The sequence below is a fragment of the Podarcis vaucheri genome (assembly GCF_965113315.1).
Source record: "Podarcis vaucheri genome assembly, chromosome: 8".
Classification (NCBI taxonomy): Eukaryota; Metazoa; Chordata; class Lepidosauria; order Squamata; family Lacertidae; genus Podarcis; species Podarcis vaucheri.
Window position 1 is genome coordinate 33,410,887 of NC_138766.1, and position 16,834 is coordinate 33,427,720.

The following is a 16,834-nucleotide window of genomic DNA, read 5'->3' on the forward strand; positions in this document are numbered from 1 at the left end:
AGTGGACAGAATACTGAACATAGACTGGGGACCTGGGCTGAAATCTCCACTTAGCTATTAAGCCCAGTGGATGAGCCTGAGAAGATCATTATGTCTTCCCATAACTAACTCACAATGTTACTGAGGGCATAACCCTGAAAAACACCATGTATACTGCATTGAATTCCTCGGAGGAAACCAAAGATATAAATATGATCACTGGCGGAGGAAGCAGGGTGCGGTGGGTGCAGACCGCCCTGGGTGTCATCCCTGAGGGGGGTTGACATCGCCGCCCCGCCCCTGAGATACTCGCTGCGGGCAGCACGCCCGTCAGATGCTCACTGCAGGCGGCGCCCCCCTCGGATGGTCGTCCCGCCCCCAAATGTGCACCGCTCCAGGTGCCAGAGCAGCTATCTCCGCCTCTGAATATGATAACATGAAACAGGCTATGATCCTTCTTCCCTAGCATCTCAAATGCCAGGAGGAAGTCTTAGTAAAGTTCCCAAATGTCAGATGGGGAGTAGGTAAGGAAGGAGGAGGAGGTTTGAGGCACATTGGCAACAGCCTTTCTTGTTACATCAGCACTGCTCAAGGTAAAACCATTAAGAAATGGAATATACTGCTGCCAGTGATGGAATCTGATGCTCCAGCTCATCCAGTGAGCAAAGCTGCTCCTAATTACCTGCAGGAGCTCTTTGGCACAGTTTGTAAGCTCCATACATTGCACCTTTGGGTTTTTAATGGACTTCAGCAACTTCAGATCAGCACAGTCAGTTCCAGGCCATGAATTGAGCTGCAGAGTGACACTTGTTGGAACGCTGGAGAACTAGGGGCAGATGTATATACATATTCACCCCCCTTTAGTCTACCATTGCCTATTTGTGTTTTAAAGGTGTTGTAAGATGCCTCAAGAACTTCCCATGTTTTTTATTTTTAAATAATTTTTATTAAAGATTTTCCTTGTTTACAAAAGCACATGCATTGCCTCTTTCTTCAGGTTGTGTTTCCTACAGATCAGTTACATTTGTTGTGAGACATTGGTGTTATATGCAGTATAGGGTTGGGAAGAAAAGAGGGCAAACGGGAGGGGGGTGCTAAAGCTTATGTTCTTTCACCTAGTGTATGTGGGGGGGGGTTCTGTGTCAGCGTCACTTGGGTCTCTTTCTATTTGCCTCTTATGTTTCCTTGGTGGTGACAGAGGTTGGAGAACTTCTCATATGTGTAAACCCATATGTGAATTACCGTATGTGAATTATGTGAACACCCAAAACATTACCTATAAAATGGAATATATAATCTAGGCATATTTATATTTATATTTTACAGTGAAAAATTTGGGTTTCCATTAAAGCTGTAAATCTTTAAGCCGTAGCACTTGATTCAGTAAACATCTATGGATGGCATTTCTGCAGAAGGCTGTTACATATAAGACTTGAAGGACTGCAGTGCAGGCTTCTCTTGCCAAGTGTGTGTATGATTTCCGAATTTCACTTAATTCCAAGTTCTTTAAAATATAAATAGAAAAGTTTTGGCTTGATTATTTTAGTATGAAAACCTAGCCAAATGAGGGGGTAGCCCCTTAGCACTGTTTAAGCACCATAAGGGAACTGTAAAACATAGAACAATGAATTCATTTTGCTTTGATGTTCAACAATAAAACTGCAGTTTTGTTGCCCAACAGCCGGTCTTATTTTAGAAAATTTATCATCCAAAGAAAGATGCAGGATATGTGATTCTAAACCTGTATTTTGCATCAACCCATAACAGCAACAAAGCTGTCCATTCATTTCACCGAGATTACTGAATGTTTGCTAAAAGTTAGCCAATTTTAAAAGGGCTCTTCTTGTATAACGGTCTTTAGGGGAAAATATAGTTGATACCTGTGGTCAGATATTCAAACATTATATTTATTCAGGATGGGTCTCTTAAACTGCTGCAATTTCTTTTCTGACTTTTGTTTTTTAATTTTCAACTACTAGTTATTAATCAATTAAACTGGGTGTGTCATTAGCTTAGAAAATTGCTTACACCAACATCACCAACCATTTCCATGTAATTATTTTTTTGGCCACAATCCAGCACAGAATTATGCTTGCTTATTGGATTGTGGTCTTCCTCCACAAAAGACTATCCACACTAGAGATTTAAACTAGCTGCTAAGGAACCGTGGTTCTGTGATGTAGTCTAATGATCTCTAACAGAATTTCTCTGTATCCCCACCAGACTACATTTTCAGGATTTGATGGGCAAAGGGAAGACATGCCTTAAAACTGATATATTTGTAGTGGCAGTTGTTAACAGTGATGCTATTCTAAACGAAATGCTTTCAATTGCAAACAAATATTAGGTGACATGCTCCAGTATCATGGGAGTTAAAAAGAAAAAAACACACAGGGCACAATAATGAAATGAACCATATATTTTATGCAGAGCTATTTTTGCTAAAATTAGTATCTAAGTTTGCATCACTCTGGGATTCTCATGCTAAAATACAAATGCAACTTCTAGGAACACAGGATGTGATAGTTGTCAATGATTTAACGAGAAGAGAAAATATTGACAATAACATATAGTATCAATAGGACTCTCAGTAGTCCTTAATTAAGATTATCTGAGCATATGCCCTTTCAGCAAAGATGCAATAAGTATTTAATAATAAACAGTTAAGAAACATTCCTGCTCCCTGGCCTCCAGCATCCAACAAGAGCCTTCCAACAGCAGAACAACACAGTTGGATATGACCTAGTGTTCTGGCCTCACAGTAGCCATGATTAAGGATTGTTTGATAATCCTATTGGCACACCAGGAAATATATTCCGGGCCTATGGATCAATCCAAGTCTCCAAATAAACTCTCCATGTCAGTGCTGGCCTCCTCAGTGTGGTTTTCGTATTTCAGAAGAAAAGTGATTTCCTATGAGTCCCTTCTCCTGATGCTAGGAATTTCTGCCTGAATTTCTTCTTGCCTCAATTTAATATTGGCCCATAAAATTAGTTCTGTTTTCATAATGCCAAGCAAAAAAGCATTTCCCCCCCACTACGGGGCTGTTGTTATTGCTGCTGCTGTTGTTTGTTTTGTTTTGTTTTGTTGTGGTGGTGGGGTATTTTCATGGTATGCCTTCTAAGAGAGTTGTTCCAGGAACAACTGCTGCTATCTGAGAGGCTGACTGGTTTGCACACAATTCCATAGCTGGTTTAAAATAAACAGGGACATAATCCTTCGGAAATTAAGATTCAACAGATGTAAAGCAATGTCAGGCTCTGGAAAGACATAACAAAATTTATGCAGCACTCAAGAGAGAATCCAGGGAGGAGGAGGCTGCAGATTGAAAACATCATTTTGGAGTCACTTCTGATGTTTTATTCTTAGAGGACAGAAAAGTGCAAGGCAAACAATACCTCAGATATTAGGCTCATCAGCAGGAAGCACATACATAATCATTTATGGACAGTGTGTGTAGTTCCACTGAAATGTCGTTTGTGTCTTGTCAGAAATATCCTACTGGCCAAACATAGCTGTAGTTAAATGGTAGTCTATGCCAGAATGTTAGGATGCCCCCAAATGCTCTAAATATCGGCAATAACAATATCTGTAACGGAACTTACCTTATCGATTGGAGCTTGGAATTTGTGAGGCGACTGAGGGATCAGAGATGAGAAGGAGCCTGGTTTCCCTCTCAGGAAGTGAGGCAACAGGGATGAAGCACAACTTTTTCAAGGCCTGGGATACTGGAAAGTAATACAAATCTTATGAGGAAGAGAAGCAAGCTGTTACCTTCTGTTATCACCGCAAAATGGTGATGCAGACGCAGAGCCAGTCACAAAAATGGAAGCAGAGTTGGCATAACCAGCAGGCTGACACTGCTGTCTACTGATAGCCATTTCCAAGGACGACTTAGGTAAGGTTTTTTGCCGCTGTTTTTTTTTCTTGTGGCAAAGAGTTCCATATTTCAGCTTTCCTTAAGTTAAGTCCATTTGCTCTGGAGGTATTGAATTTGCTGGTGTAGAGTCTCTAACTGAAGAAGGCTTTATTTCCTTTTACAGTGGTACCTCGGGTTAAGAACTTAATTCGTTCTGGAGGTCTGTTCTTAACCTGAAACTGTTCTTAACCTGCAGCACCACTTTAGCTAATGGGGCCTCCTGCTGCCGCTGCGCCGCTGGAGCACAATTTCTGTTCTCATCCTGAAGCAAAGTTCTTAACCTGAAGCACTATTTCTGGGTTAGCAGAAGTCTGTAACCTGAAGCGTATGTAACCTGAAGCATATGTAACCCGAGGTACCACTGTATATTTTTTTCCTCTCAGAGGACTGTCACGCATTTCACACTCAGCTTGTACCTCATCTCCACCCAGAAAAGAAAAGAAAAGAAAAGAAAAGAAAAGAAAAGCTGCCTGGGTCTTCCTTCCTTCCTGGGTTCAAATACCTACTCAAGCCATGAAGATCTTGGAAAGGTGGGATATAAATATTGTACTACTACTACTACTACTACTACTACTACTACTACTGTCACTTATTCCTCTTATAACCCCTTTCCTTTCTATTCCACAAATTTTAAAAACAACAACCATATTTATTGATGATAATAAATATTAACCTTTCACCTCTCTTTCTAATTTCCTTCGATACCTGCTATGGCCCTTTCCCCTCAGAAGGGAGAAACTTTTCTTCTGTTCTCACTCCCCTGAACTTCCCTGTCTCCCGCCCACCTTTACTCAGATTGCAAGGAGTTTGTCGGTGCTGCTGTTGGTCTAAGCAAAAGGTTGTGGGGCAGCTGAGGGGCAGGGCAAGTGAGGAGGCCCTGAGGCCTGCCTGAAAGTGGTCCACCGGTTTGGCCTGGCCCACCGTTGCGAAACACTGCCCTAGAATGGGACTGGATACTTGTGACCCCCTTGTGCCATGCAATTCAGCTCTCTCCATTATAATATCCTCAGCTATTAAAAGTCTGCGGCATTCACTTGCATTTGCTTGTCGTAGGCTATGGGTGTATTCCTTTCCTGGCAGAGCGGCTATTCCTTGTTAACCAGCTGTATCAGACCCTCCACGTGTCCCGTTTTTCCCCAGGGATGTCCCTGATTTAGAGAAGCCATCCCAGTTTCTGATTTAATTCCAGAATGTCCCGCTTTTCCTTAGGATGGCCCTATTTTCATTGGAGAAATGTTGGAGGGTATGGAGGTATCCCCGCCCCCCGAGCCGTCTGAAGACAATCCTATATGGGGAAGTTTAAAAAAATAATATTATTATTTTTTAATATATGTTGGAAGCTGCCCAGAGTGGCTGGGGCAACCCAGTCTGATGGGTGGGGTATAAATAGTAAAATTACCATTATGGAATGGGACGTGCCTATTTTCATTGGAGAAATGTTGGAGGGTACACTGTATGTGGGTTGAAGTGCACATATCCTGTATGAAGAGGTGGTTATTTGAGAGAGAGCTCAACTAGTGTGTTTTTCCCTATGTAGATATTGTAGCTGAATTCTGGAACTTCATCAGTGTTTAATTGGCTATTTAAGGCAGCCAATGGGTTGATACTTTATAAAATCATTACCCTTCTGATCTTATACACACTGGTGTGCATTTTTTAAAAGAGAAGATCTTCCCATTTCTTTTTGCAATAGACAGCTGCTGTTGTAGTTTTGCAAGAAGGCACTGTATACAAAGTTAGGAAAGATGTTACCTTTAATTAGGAGACTATCTTTTGGTATAGGAATATGCAGCACCCTACATGAGGCTAACCAGAATCTGGTATTGCTTGGAAGCTCCAATATTCCTACACCAGCCCAGCCCAATTTTAATCTACCATCTTCCCTATTTTGTATTTCAAATGTCCTCTGAAAACAGCCTGCTGAGTTTTGCCTGTCATCTTCTCCTCCCTTCCCTCTAGCCTTCACCACCCCTTTTCAATCCTAACCTTTCACACACCCCTCCCACCTTCTGTCCTTTACAAGGACACAATATCTCCTTCCAAGTAGGCTTTACACTGCTTGTGTGAGCAGCTGACAAAGAGAACAAGTAATTTCTTAGCATTTCAATGTTGGGCTGCTTCTGGTTTTGTGAGTGGCCTGTGCACCTGTTGTGATAAGCAGAGCTCCCTTCACAGCCCAGTTGAAAAGAGGCCACTTCCCCCCCACACCCTCGCTGTTTTGTGAATGCTAATAATTAAGAGAAAGGGTCGAAGCTGCGATGAATTCTTTAGCTTCACAAAACTTTGTGTTTTGATGGTCTAAAATAAAGGCAACCCCTCCCCCCCAAACCTCTACCTCAACTGTTTTGTGAGTAGCCTACAGAGAAAGTTTATAATACAATAAAAAGGGAATGACCAGCTAATTGAAGTGGATGTTTGCTTCTTCCAACAGAGTTTGGCCTGTACCGTATCCCTCTTTGGGGTGCCTTCCCCTCATGTGAACTTGCACGAAAGCTTCCAAAAACCTGTCAAGATAGCGAACGACTAAAGCCAGGGTTCCCCCTACCCCAAATGTGCCTCTGCTATTTACATTTCAGGTTTTCTACTTCTTGTGCCGCCTTGACAACTGAGCCAAGATGTTCATGGCTTTGGCATTTTGTTAGGAATTAGTGTGGCATTTGTATAAAGAGTGTGCAAACTTCAGCAGTCAGGGCAGCCCTCCAATTCACCTGTGTTGTCAGTCAGTTGGTATGTCAACTTGAAGACAAGGCAAAGCTTAAAACCCTGGAATTGTGACAAGTGCATTCAGTTGTCTGAAAAAGGCATGGTAGATGAAGAAGGAGAGGAGGGAGGGGGGAATAAAAGGCTGAGAAGGCTACCCAGCTGCCAACACAATGCAAGCAGAGGCTTTGGCTGCCGTTCAAAGCCACTCAAAATGAGTGTTTCAATTTAATACCAAATTAAAAGCAGGCAGTGTTGTATAGCACAGGGAAAAGATTATACATTAATACTTCCCCCACCCCCCACTCCCCACTGTAATCTAAATGATCACACAAAAATAAATAAAAGTTAAGCTTCCCATCTCTCTCCCCCCTCCTACATTAGCTCCCTTTCCTTTTCTGGGTTTTTTTTTTTTGTAACCCAGATTCTTTGGCGGGGGCGGGGGGGGGAGAAGAGGAATGTTTAATGCACAGATTCATCCATGCATCTCTTAGTTGTGCTTCCAAAGTCATTCTGCCTTACTTGCTGTTGTTTTTTTTAAATGCTCCATTGCTATAACTCAGCTAAAGCCGTACTGCAATTAAAAGATCTGCTCGAAAGTTGTAAGCTTGCACCCTGTTAAGGAGAAATGAGCTTGCATGAGGGGGCCTATGTTCTGAAGAGCTGAACATGTAATATCCATAGAATATAACTGGTGCCTTCATCTCTTATTCCTTGTGTGTAAGAACATTTTCACAGAATGGACTTGTCCACACCCGAGTTTACTGTGTGTTTGCAGCTGTTTGCGTTCCCATTTAATTTGCACAGTCCACATGACATTATCCTCAGCCAACGTGAATCTCAGTGCTTTCCTGCTGTAAATTCAGGTTTAACTGATATGAGGATAATCTGATAAACTGTGGGAAATCAGGTTCCAATCTGCTCCACTTTGGGTAGCAGACAATTTGTTTTAGTGTTTTGGGGTGGGTAGAACAATCCTCACTTTCTGCTACTCCTCTTTCCATGCCCACTGCCTCAATGCTTTTCTTTCTTTTCTGGCCATGCTTTTAACTGTTTTGGCACGCTCCTGACCAGAGCAAAGCCTTTTACATATTTTCTTTTGATCCCTCTGATTTGCACAAATCTAGAAAACTGCACAAGCAACCCATATTAAAAACTGTGTGCTGAAAAATTATAATTGCCTAACTATGATTTTGCACACTTCCTGGGTGGGGATTTTTTCAAACAACAACAACAAGGTGTGCATGCAGCTATCTGTTTGCATGCCCTGTCAGTACCTGATGAGCATAATAGAATCCACAGATTAGAAAGTGGGGACAAACACAAAAGGGAACACCTACTGGTATGAACAGGAAAGACCTATACAAATTCAAGTGTGTGTGTCTGTGTGTGTGTGCGCGCGCTATTCTGGTCAAATTCAAATGGGTGAAAAGTGGATTAATAGATAAATAATGCTCAAATCTGGACAAGCCCAACATAAACTGTCCTTTATTTCACAGTCCCAGTATGTTTCCTGAATTCAATGTGGTGTTGTGACAATTCTTGTTTGTGGATGTTTGGCCAGAAACTAGGGTGGCAAAGTGTCTTATTTTGCAGAGGAGAACCATCTGTTTGAATGACTATCCAATCCAAGTTTGGTTTAAAGATAAAAAAAACCATGAGAAGGGAGAGCAAAAGTACCAAAGTCAACAGTACCTGAAGAGTACCAAAGTCAACAGTACCAGCACATTGTCCACCTAGTTAGTCACAGTCTTCCCTGCTCTGGTGATATGTAGTATTTCTATTTACCGTATTTTTTGCTCTATAAGACTCACTTTTTCCCTCCTAAAAAGTAAGGGGAAATGTGTGTACGTCTTATGGAGCGAATGCAGGCTGCACAGCTATCACAGAAGCCAGAACAGCAAGAGGGATTGCTGCTTTCACTGCACAGCGATCCCTCTTGCTGTTCTGGCTTCTGAGATTCAGAATATTTTTTTTCTTGTTTTCCTCCTCCAAAAACTAGGTGTGTCTTGTGGTCTGCTGCGTCTTATAGAGCGAAAAATACGGTAAATTATAGTTAAAACCAACACCACACATCTCCAGATATAAATTAGCATGTGTACATTTTTTTGCAAATCAGTGTCCTCTTTTGCCCTGTAGTGCCCTGTAGTATATTCTTAGGGCTGGATTAAGTTGGCAAGTCCCACTGGCTACTGAATCACAGTTAAATGTAATGCGGAAAGATGATATGGCTCTACTTCCTGTCAGAAAATGGTAGCTGGGGCGGGGGGACATAAAACAGTTTTGTTTTACAGAAAGGGAAGGGAAATATGAGAGACAAGCAGGAGCTTTGTGTATGGCAAGGGATGTGGAACCTTTCAGATGTTAGACTACAACTCCTGTTGCTCCTGGTCAGTAAACGTTTTCAGCAGGGGGCTGGTCCACTGTCCCTCAGACCTTGTGGGGGGCCGGACAATATTTTTTTTGGGGGGGGGATGAACAAATTCCTATGCCCCACAAATAACCCAGAGATGCATTTTAAATAAAAGGACACATTCTACTCATGTAAAAACATGCGGGTGCGGGCCGGATTTAGAAGGCGATTGGGCCAGATCCAGCATACGGGCTTTAGTTTGCCTACCCATGCTCCTGATCATTAGTCATCTTGGCTGATGCTGGAGGGAACTGGAGTCCAAAACAAAATATAGAAGGTCACATGTTTTACATCCCTACAGCATTATGTGTGTGTGTGTGTGTGTGTGTGTGTGTGTGTGTGTGTGTGTGTGTTAAATTTTCATTTTAAACAAAAAGCTGGAAAATCAGTATACTCCTCTGTCAGAATATAGCACAGAACGGTAAATCAAATGGGCTATTCTGACAGGATATGCCTTTTGAATTTCAAGCTGATAGTATTCAGGTACTATTACATCTGTATCTCGCCCTTCCAGGACAGAATACAAGCTTCTTACTCTTATCTTTGCCTCACAAATGCCCAGTGATGTAGGTCAGGGATGGTCAATGTAATGCTAATCAGACGTTTTGGGTTCCAAGTCCCATAATTTCTGAACATTGGCCATCCTTGCAGATGCTGAAGAGAGTCCAAAAGATCTGAAGAGCACCACTCAGGCTACCTCAGCATAGATTTTCCTGAGAGAACATCACTGTCCCAAGGTCACCCAATGAATTTCGTGGCTGAGTGAATATTTGAATCTACTTCCCTATCCTACTCTAACTGCTACATCACACAGGCTCTTGCACCACATCTGTCTTAAAGGTAAAGGGACCCCTGACCATTAGGTCCAGTCGTGACTGACTCTGGGGTTGTGGTGCTCATCTCGCTTTATTGGCTGAGAGAGCCGGCGTACAGCTTCCAGGTCATGTGGCCAGCATGACTAAGCCGCTTCTGGTGAAGCAGAGCAGCGCACAGAAACGCCGTTTACCTTCCCGCCGGAGCAGTACCTATTTATCTACTTGCACTTTGACATGCTTTCGAACTGCTAGGTGGGCAGGAGCAGGGATTGAGCAACAGGAGCTCACCCCGTCGCGGGGATTTGAACCGCCGACCTTCTGATTGGCAAGTCCTAGGCTCTATGGTTTAACCCACAGCGCCACCCGCGTCCTACCAATCACATTATTACCATTGTTTCAAGTGTGGAAAGACTTAATTCAGACAAACCTTTCCCACTGGGGATAATGCTTTTCATACTGACCATGCTAAACACCCATTTGGCTTGAGAAGAAATTTGAATACAGCAGCAAAGAAATGTATCCGATGTGGGAAAAATCAGAGATTATTTCTTCTTCAGTTTGGTTAGCTAAAATGACTTTGATATGAAAAGGGTCTTGTTTAATTGCTTAGTGAACTTTATCAATCAACTTTATCATTTATATTAGTGTTTGCTAAAAAATTGCAAATATACTAGTGACTCCTTGCTTGTGTTTTTTTATAGCTCTGCTATTTAGCTTCTTCGGTTACTCTATAGCTAGAATGTTCTTCCTTTTGTTCTCTTCTTATTTGATGTGATGGTGCCTACACAGAATTCTTTTGCATGTGCCCTTCTGCTGCTCTTTCCTAAAGAAACAAGAGATTTGTTTGAATTACTTTAATTGGCAACTACTTGTTCAAACACCTGAGTTTGGCCGAAACAGCTCTTTCATTTGTGTATCCAAACAATAATGGCTCTTCTCTTTATGTAGCTTGAGCTGCGGTATTAATGGCCAAGGATTTATGGAGCTCTGCATTGCACTTGATCACAGATACCCAAGGATAACTTCTAAATGGGATTAGTGTGCTGTTTTTCAGATGGTATATTGAGTCTCAGAGTTTTGCCATAGGAAGTTGATCGGAACAGGTGTGGAGCTCTGATTCGCTTGTATCCTTCTGCCCAGCGGACTACATTGGCTCTTAGCATAGTCAGCATAAGTAGACTTTTTACATGGATGTTGACTGACTTGTTGGTCATATGATTCTTCTGGCCTATTCACATTCATCTAGACTTAGTTACAGCTTCAACATTTAATGTTGCCTGACTAATTTCATACAACCTTTAGAGCACATGGCAGCATTGTTTTTTCAGTCAACCTGTGCTGACTTATCATAACCAGTGAGACTTCTATCCATTACTGTCAGCCCAGGCATGGCTTACCATAGGTTCAAAGCATAATTTAGTTGATTCATCAGAACAGTGAAATTTTTCTGCTGCTTTCTAATATTCAATCTGGGCTTGAGCTGTGAGTTAAATTTAGAGAGGGGCAGGGGCCCAATCCAAGTCCCTAATAGAGTAGATTGATACTGTGCATGTCACACATTTGTTGGTAATCTACAGTTAAAGAAAAGGGTAACAAATAATGTATTTCCTAAGAAAAACCTGAAGTAGGAGGGTTGCACACACAGACATTTTTTTATTTACATGATTTATATGCCACACTATAACAAAAGTTCTCTGGGGGCTGACAACATAAAAAACACACCATTAGAATAAAAAGGCAATGTAAGCAACAAATAAAAACAGTACAATAAGATCATAACAGTTAAGCCAAAGCCAAGAGGAAATAAGTAAAACCACAGAGGCAAATCAATTTAAAATAGAAGGCAGAGGGATAAAATTTGTCAGGATTCAGTCTAACCCAGACCATGGAGAGACCTCTTCTGATGAAAAAGCTTAAGGACCTACAGAGAACCCCAATCCTATAGAAGACCAGAAGGAACTCACAGTACTTCAAAGACAGCCTGAAGAGACCCATCTCTGGGGAGCCTTGCCTGGGGTCTCCAAGCCCTCCCCCATCCTGAACCCTGTCTTGATCCCCAATTTTCCTTCATCTTTCTTCGGACGTCAAGAGTAAAGACAGCAATGGACCCAAGAGGAAGCCAAGAGTTGCCTGTTTAGCTGCCAGATGTCTCTCTTGTCAGGGGTCTACTCAGTAGAAATGGCCTACATGGAAGGAAGGGTCTGATCGGGAGAAGAGAAAAAACCTGCCTGCAAACATTAATCTAACACATAATCTGGAAGCAGAACAGCTAGCTATATAAGACTCCAACTGACCTTTGGCAGGTTCATACCACCCGTTTGAGCTCATCAGTCTCTAGTGTGGGAAATCTTCCTGGCTCATCCCCTGCTACATTCCCGACTCTGGCTCAAAACTTCACACCAGGTGCTGGCTATGGATAAAACTCCTCAGAGCTAAGCTAAACAATTTAAAAGTGTTTTGGAGAAAGTGCAGTCTGGCAAGGCTGCTGTGCTGCTTCTACTGGTTGTTTGAGAAGCAGAAATGGTCAGCAAGGGAGGCTTCCGGTCCCACCTGCCTTAATGGAGGCAGCCCCCACGACAGCAGGGGGATCGTTGGTGATCAAAAAACAAGGATGATGGAGGGTAACTCATCCTTGCAAATTCCCCCCCAGGGGGTGGTGGAATGGGTTTACTTGTAGTTCGTCTTGGTACCTGGCTGTCACTCTGGCATGGAATGTGGGAGGCAGGGAGGTGCTGAGTGCAAAAGTACTTTGCCTGGCAAAAACCCTCCTACGCCACCATTAAGAAGCAGAGGTTCTCCATTCAATTGGATCTTTAAATCGGCTTTAAATTACTGGTGTGTGATGGAAAAGGGTTGCAACAATACACTGCCGGATATACCAGCTACATGGATCAAAGGTTTGAATTGAGATAAGATTTTATTTGGAGTGAGAGTTGGTTGGGGAGAGGGAAGCCCACGCTTTGTTTATTCTAAACTTCTTTTATATATTTATGGTTCGGCAACCCACTCTGGAATATAAGATAAAAAGATATTTACAGGTGAGGAAGGGACGTTGGAATAATATTAGCAAGCAAAAATGGAAACCATGTGATCTGAAATGAAGAAAGGAGGGGGAAGGGAAGCTCAAGTATGACTGTGTTGGAAAGACAGAGTAATTCCCCTCACCTCTGTTTAAAAAACAACAGACAAGGAAAAAGAGACTGAGATTTGTATGTGCTACTGACTGAATGTAATCTGAGATAAAGCTAAATGGGCCATAAATCTCTTGCTGGAAGGAGAAGAATTTGGGGGCTGTGATAAGAACGTTGCAGAGATTCTGGGAGTTGGAAAGGAGTATTAAATCTTCAGCGCGTTCGAAAACTGCCCATCTTTTTCTAGGCTGAGGGGGAAATGGTGAAGATCTGCGACATGTTTTACTAGTGAGACAGAATGGTTTCTTGCAGACTGTCGCCTGTTCTGAGACATTAAAGCAAGGAACGGAGAGATTAGACCAGGGTCAGCAAACTTTGTTTGCAGGGGGCCGGTTCACTGTCCTTCAGACCTTGTGGGGGGTTGAACTATATTTTGAAGAGGAAAAAAAATCCCCCTGACTCTCCCTTCCCTTCTCCACAGCACCGGACGAGCTGCGGTAGCTGCTTACCTGTGCCTTGTGAGCAGCAGGGGCTGGCAGTGGCGGCGGGATGATGAGTGGTGTGAAAGGGCTGGCTCCGGAGAGGGGCTGCTTAAAATGGCGCCCAGCCCCCTTCCTCCTCTAGGCAGGGCGGGGATAAGCCAGGGAAGAGGCACCGCCGCATTGTGTGTGTGTGTGTGGGGGGACTGGAATGGCGCAGGGGGGGAAAAGGCACAGCCCGAACAAACAGAATTCCCACGCTGATCCACGCGGCAATTCCCAGACCGTCCGTGGGCTGGATCCAGCCCCCCAGGCCTTAGTTTGCCGACCCATGGATAAGACCTATGAGATTCAGTTCTGTGGCTTTCACCCCAAACCATGATGGGAGAAAAAAACAGCTGGGAAGGGAAAGAGACAACACCATATATGGACAGAAGGAATCTCCATGGATATAACAGTTTTCACACACAGGACAAAATAAAGATAATAGTTTGAGTTCCTCACTTGAAGCTTTATACATTTATATATTGTAACATCATGAATGGAAATAATTATGTAGCTGTTGACTAAGGGATTATTATTATAACTGAAATGTAACTGACATTAATTAAAGATTATGGAACACAGTGATATAAGATTGGAAATGCACCCAATCCACCATGTGGGGAGCCACTTTAACTAAAATGTATTAATTGGAAGTTGATTGGCACTTTGATAATTGTATATTTTGGGAATTAATTGTTGTTATAATTTGGCTATTATTGGGAGTATGTTGAAAAACTAATTTAAAAATTTACTTTAAAAAGAAGAAAAGAAATGGTAAACAAGCAGGATTCGTTCCAGAAAAAAGCTGGTGGTTTTTATTGTCCATTGAGACTTCCTAATGGTGCTATTAGTGAGACTGATTAAAGCAAGAAATTATAGTGAAAAGGCCATCAGATAAAAAAAAAAGTACTGAAATGGATACATGCAAACAGATTTACTTTTATCTGAGTTCTCTTTTCTTTTCTTCTCTTTTCTTTACGAGAAGGAAGGCAAACTTGCAGTCTGGTTCTTTTCCTTCCTGTCCACCCTGTTAGATGGCGCTGATGGATTGATTTCCATTGTGGCACTTATTTGTTATTGTAAGTCCATATGTGTACAGATCCAAGTGTAAGATTAGGTTCTCCCTCCATTGTTAGGGACAAGCCACTCAGTTCATTAAACCTCCCTGATTTGCTCCACCACCTGCTCCTCTCTCCTCCTGACCCTGAAGACCCTGACCATTTATTTTCTTCTTCCTCTGGTTTTCCCACTTGATTCCCTTCCTTTCATATATTTTCTGATGAACACCCCTCCTTGCACATCCCTCCTAGATCTAGATCTTACTGAATTCAAGGAAGTAAACACATGTGCTTGTTACAGTCTTGTTCACAAGGCCCATTGTCACTAGTTTTGTAGTGGGGAGACTAGTTAGGTTTGCAATCCTGTACGCAAATACTTTAATGTCGGGCACCTTTTACAATTTATTGAGTTCTTCCTGAGGGCCACTTGTTTGATCTGAAAGAACTAAGCATTCTTCCGATCTGGAAGCAAGCACACCCTTACCACCTATCCTTGTTTCCTTAGACATCAGTCCCACTCTTTCCTATGAAGACTTCTTCCAGATAAGCCAGGGGACAGCACTGCAGCCGAACTTTAACTTTAGTAGGCTCTCTAATCCTTTCTTGAGAGAACTGGGGAACTATGTGCTACCATTCCTTTTCACAGAAAATTTCTCAAGCCTGAAGGTGAAAGAGAAGCTGAGGCAGACTGACATGAGAAGTGTGAGGAAGTAAAGGAATCGCTTGTCCCGGGGTCACCTGCAGTATTTGGGCAGTGTGAGATTTATGAGGGGCATTAGCAATTCATTTCCTGGCTTTAAAAGCTTGAGTGCATAATGAAGGTGGGATAGAGAATTACATTGCTCTTGTTGAACAACCCTTGCTTAAAGGAAATCTTACTTTTTAAAAAGACATTACCAGTTTAGCCAGAAATCCAAAACGAAAAGTGGATAAAATAAAAAAATTCCTTCCAGTAGCACCTTAAAGACCAACTAAGTTAGTTCTTGGTATGAGCTTTCGTGTGCATGCACACTTCTTCAGATACACTGAAACAGAAGTTGCCAGATCCTTCTATATAGTGAGAAGGTGGGGAGGGGTATTACTCAGAAGGGTGGTGGGAATGGGAGATTGGCAGATAGCTGAGATGAGCCTGTTGACGACTCTTAACGACTGCAATAGGTCTTACAGGAAAAGGCAAGGGGTGAGAAGGTGAAAAATGGCTTAGTCATGTATAATGAGATAGGAATCCAATGTCTTTGTTCAGACCAGGTCTCTCCATGGTTTTAAGTTTGGTAATGAGTTGCAATTCAGCAGCTTCTCTTTCCAGTCTATTTCTGAAATTTCTTTGTAGTAAAAAGTGGATAAGTCCCTGCCCCTCCAACTTCCTGTCTGCAAGAATAATACTAGCAAGCTAAGTTACTGGTCTTGCTGCTTTTCCTTTATACAGTCATACCTAGGGTTACAGACGCTTCAGGTTGCGTGTTTTTGGGTTGCACACTGCGCCGAACCCGGAAGTACTGGAACGGGTTACTTCCGGGTTCCGGCGCATGCTCAGAAGCGCTAAATCACACTTTGTGCATGTGCAGAAGCACCGAATCACAACCCTCGCGTGTGCAGATGCGGCGCTGCGGATTGTGAACGCTGCAGGTTGCGAATGTGCCTCCCGCACAGATCACGTTCGCAACCCGAGCATCCACTGTATTGACATTGAGGGCCAAACTATGTGTGAAGTTAAATGCTAAATGTGCCTTTGCATCTAACCTGCAGGGTTTTTGTTTTTTGTTTTTTAAAAAGCAAATTGCTTCAGTTGAACAGCAAGCAGCTACCAAACAATGAATGCAGCTTGGTGGCCACAGTGTTTAATGTATGAATGAAGCTCTCTACCTTTCATTCTTTGTTAGGCAGCAAATGCCTTGCCAAAGCATTAGGAATGATGTATCCCACAAACGCAAAAAGGGAGCTTTGAGATTGCTGTGGAGTAGAGTAGGTGAAGCTGGGCAGAGGGAAGGCAGGGCTGCTGTACCTTTTAAGACCCGAGAAAGAGATTTTTGCAGCAGGTACAGCCTTTCTCAGTCTTACACCATGGCAAGCTGTACCTGCCAAAATTCCCTCTTCTGGTACAGGAGACTTCCCTCCAGTGCACTTGGTCATCCTGGTAGACTGAGGGTCAAATATAGAAATGATTCTGCCATAAACAGTAAGATAACAGACCCTCCAAGTGTCCCTATTTTCCAGGGACAGTCCCGGATTTACAGAAGCCATCCCAGTTTCTGATTTGATCCCAGAATGTCCTGCTTTTCCTTACGATGTCCCTGT

At 42.7% G+C, this 16,834-nt stretch overlaps 1 long non-coding RNA gene across 2 annotated transcripts; it reads right to left on the reverse strand.

Annotated features, from left to right (window-relative positions):
• Positions 1 to 888: 888 nt before the first annotated feature.
• On the reverse strand, positions 889 to 5,050 carry LOC309538926. 2 transcript variants are annotated; one of them, XR_014222510.1, is made up of 3 exons: positions 4,579 to 5,050; positions 3,585 to 3,699; positions 889 to 3,239 (listed from the first exon to the last, which is right to left on the reverse strand). It is a non-coding gene; the product is annotated as an uncharacterized lncRNA (long non-coding RNA). The 2 variants fall into 2 exon arrangements; XR_014222511.1 differs by having other exon boundaries at positions 3,585 to 3,707; positions 4,572 to 5,050.
• Between the last annotated feature and the right edge of the window lie 11,784 nt (positions 5,051 to 16,834).